The sequence below is a fragment of the Myotis brandtii genome, unplaced genomic scaffold, assembly GCF_000412655.1.
Source record: "Myotis brandtii unplaced genomic scaffold, ASM41265v1 scaffold206, whole genome shotgun sequence".
NCBI classification, from domain to species: Eukaryota; Metazoa; Chordata; class Mammalia; order Chiroptera; family Vespertilionidae; genus Myotis; species Myotis brandtii.
The window spans coordinates 1,176,416-1,180,751 of NW_005357691.1; positions in this window are offsets into that span (position 1 = coordinate 1,176,416).

Here is a 4,336-nt window from a genome sequence, read left to right on the forward strand (position 1 = left end):
GTTATTATAATCTTTATTATCCATAAATGAGTGAGATCATGTGGTGTTTTTCTTTCACTTCCTGGCTTATTTCACTTAGCATAATGCTCTCCAGTTCCAGAAGAATATCTTGTGGCCCAGCCTGTTTGGATCAGTGGTTGAATGTCGACACATGAACCAGGAGGTCACCGTTTGATTCCCGGTTAGGGCACATGCCTGGATTGCGGGCCTGATCCCCAGTAAGGGGTGTGTGCAGGAGACAGCCAGTCAATGATTCTCTCTCATTATTGATGTTTTTATCCCTCTCTCCCTCTCCCTTCCTTTCTCTGAAATCAATAAAAACATATTTAAACAAAAAAACAAAAAACAGAGAATATAATGTAGTGAAAAGAACACACATATTGGACTCAGACTGATCGGAAGTTAAATTGAGGGTTGGCCACTTACTAGCTGCAGGAGCTAAGGAAAGTCACGTGGTCTTTGAGGCATGATTTCTTCTCATGTCATTTAATTCTTATTTTCAGAATATGTAAAACCCTTGGCATGATACAGAGTAGGTCCTCAATATATGGCAGTCATTATTGTTTGTACAGCTAGAATTTTTTCTTTCATAAATCACTATTTTTATAAAGATGGAATATATTTTTGGTAGATATTAACATTCTGGTGAATAACCTCTTAGCTCTCTGACACTTGTGCCTGTCAAAGTGTTTTCTGGAAATTAGTTGCTTCATATTTGATTTAATTTATTTTACTTGGTATTTTAAAAGATGTTATGTGGAAAAAAAAGATTCTATGATGAGGTTCCTTTGGATAATGCTAGGTTAAACAATGTTAACAGAATGGCTTCTAGAGTATTCAGTATGTTAAAAACCATGGTGAATTTTCAGAAGGTGATTATAATATGCAGCATTTTATGTATCAGGCAGAACTCATGGGGATATAATGTTCTGTAAAATATACAAGGGAAACTGCACATGGTGCTAAGAAATATACGACTTTCTACAAATGGGATATTACATGTGATATTTTCACTTAATGTGTATGTCATGGACATCTTTTCATGTCAACAACATAGAGTCACATCCTTCTTTTTACTGATTGCATAGTACATTTAATGTATCAGTTATAATTGACTTACTTAGTGCCCTATTGGTAAAAACAATCCAAATGTCTAATTTTAATTATTGAAAACAATGCTTAAATGAACATCCTTACTTTTTTTATTACTTGTGAGATTACCTCATAGAGTTAAATTCTTAAAAGCAGGATTTTTTAGATTAAAGGGTATACAGTACACATTTTGATAACACATGCCAAATTGTTTTCCAGAAAAGTTGCTAGGCCTGAACACTCAGAAAAACTAGGTTTTTGTCAATCTTTAAAACTTTGCTTCAGAATTTTAATTCTGTGAGTATACCAAAGGGAGATAGATTCATACTAGGCAAACTCTTAAGAGTCCAATATTAATTTATTAGAATACCTATTTATTAATTTATGTGGGGAAATATAATGCCTAGTGAACCATACCATTTATGTTAGTTGGTTAGTACATCTGCCTATAACAAAAATATATTGAAAAGCAAATGTAAATAGAATAGAATAAATAGAAAGTTTCTTGGTAGCATAGGACCCAAGAACAAAGGGAAGTGAGGTATTAAAAAATGATATTCATGGCATTCTAGTGCTATGCTTGCTCATGGACCAGATGTTTATATTCATGGGTTAGGTATTCTTAGCCATGGACATTATTAGAGGTGCTTCAGCAACAGATTAACTTTGAGGCTTTCCTTTTATAGGGAAAACCTTTTATGACTATATAGGTCTATATATTTCCCCTTTTAGCCTTTTTCAAATGATAATTTTGTTTTGATTCAGCTTTGATTTTGTATAAGGCTTATTTCTTATAGATTTAGATGTGCTTTCCTGAGACTAAACCCTAATCACTTTATTTGGGATTAGATTTCAAATCTCTTCAAACATTTACAAATTGTGTTTGGTTTGTGTCATTTCTATAGATAGCCCGAACAGCCATTATAACATGATTCTTCCTAATCTTTTTCTGAAAGCAATTCCAGATTGGGGATGCCTTGCTTTTGCCCCTATGTATCACCTATAGTTGTTATCTCCATTTTATAAATGAGGATCCTGAAGCCCAGTGAGCTGAAGTAATTGTCTCAGGATCATAGCTAGCAGGAGGTAGAAGTGATATTCAAATTCTAGTCTGGCCCCCAAATTCATAGTTTTTCCACGATACCATTCTGGCTTTCTATATTAAAGGTCTATTATGTTTTCTACCTACAGAGTTATGGTAAAGAAAATGAGAAACATTTATGTTAGAAATGTGTGTGTGTGTGTACTTTGAATCATCCACCTAGAGGTCAGAATTACTTGATCCTATATCCTGCAGTTTACCTAAAGTACAATTGGCAAAAACAGGCAATTTACTAGTCCAAGAAGTATAGTCCAGTCTTATAGACTCTGGATGAAACACAGAAGTGTAATCTGGGGGAAGGAATGAAATATACCCTGAAGAAATGAAAATAACCTTTCCCTAATGATTGAGAATACTATTCAAAGTGTAAGCTATTATCAGAAGTTGATCGAAGTGCTGAAACCCTTCTACATTTTTACCACTTATTAATTGGTTATTGAAAATTTAAATGTGGAAACTCTTATGGTAACAATAAAAGCTAAGGGGAAGCACATTTAAATTAAAGTTCAGATTCATACCTAGAGTCTACATGATATGGTGTTCTGTCTGCCTCTCAGGAAGCTAGTGTGGCTAGCAAAAGAGCTGAAGCACAAATTCAGATACAGCTAATACCAAATGGGAGAATTTTGGAAATCATCTTATTTAGGGTTAGGTCCTTTTTATATTAAATATATTGGGGTGACATTGATCAACATGATCATGTAGATTTCAGGTATGGGTTTCCATGTTACAAGACCTGTATATTGCACTGTGTGCTCACCACCCAAAGTCAAATCTTCTCCTGTCACCATGTATTAGGATCCCCTTCTATCCCCACCCTCTTCCCCCTGGAAACTACCACACTGCTGTTTGTGTTCACGCATTTCAGTATTATGTCTCATGTATGAGTGAAATCATATGGTTCTTAGCTTTTTCTGACTGACATTTCACTTAGCATAATGTTCTCAAGGTCCATCCATGTTGTTGTAAATGGCGCTATTTCATCCTTTCTTATGACTAAGTTGTATTCCATTGTGTATATGTACTACATCTTCTTTATACAGTCCTCTATTGCAGGACATTTCTGTTGTTTCCATGTCTTGGCCACTGTGAATAATGCTGCAATGAGCATAGAGGTTCATATATCTTTGCAAATACATAACTTTAAGGATTTCAGGTATATACCCAGGAGAGAAATTGCTGGGTTATATGGTACCTCTATTCTCAATTTTTTTTGAGAATAGAATCACCAGACTGCTTTCCATAGTGGTTGTACCAGTCTATATTCCCACCAGCAGTGAATGAGGGTTCCCTTTTTTCCACAATCTCTCCAACACTTGTTATTGCTTGTCTTGTTGATAATAGCCACTCTAACAGGTGTGAGGTGGTATCTCATTGTAGTTTTGATTTGCATTTCCCTAATTTTCAGTGAGGTTGAACATCTTTTCATATATCTATTGGCTATTCGTATGTCTTCTTGGGAGACGTGTATTTTCAGGTCCATTGCCCACTTTTTGATTGGGTTGTTTGTTTGGTGTTGAGCTCTATGAGTTCTTTATATATTTTGGAAATTAAACCTTTGTCAGAACTACTGTTTGCAAATATCATCTCCCACCCGGTTTTCTGCCTCTTTGTTTTTTTTTTGTCAGTTTATTTTGTTGTGCAGAAGCTTTTCAGTTTGATATAGTACCATTCATTTATTTTTGCCTTTACTTCCTTTGCTTTTGAGGTCAAGTTAATAAAATGTTCTCAATGACCAAGGTCCATAAGTTTGATACTGATATTTTCTTCTATGTAACTTATTATTTTGGGTCTTATGTTTAGGTCTTTGATCCATTTTGAATTAATTTTTGTACATGGGGACAAACTGTAATCCAGTTTCATTTGTTTGCATGTGGCTTTCTAATTTTCCCAGCACCATTTATTGAAGACACTATCTTTACTACATTGTCTGTTTCTGGCTCCTTTGTCAAAAATTATCTGTCCAAAAAAACTTCTGGAAGATATCAAGAGAGATATTGACAGCAATACAGTCATAGTAAGGGACTTTAATACCCCACTAACAACACTGGACAAATCCTCTAAACAAAAAATCAGCGAAGAAACATCAATCCTAAATGACTCACTAGATCAGATGGAATTAATTGACATCTTCAGAACATT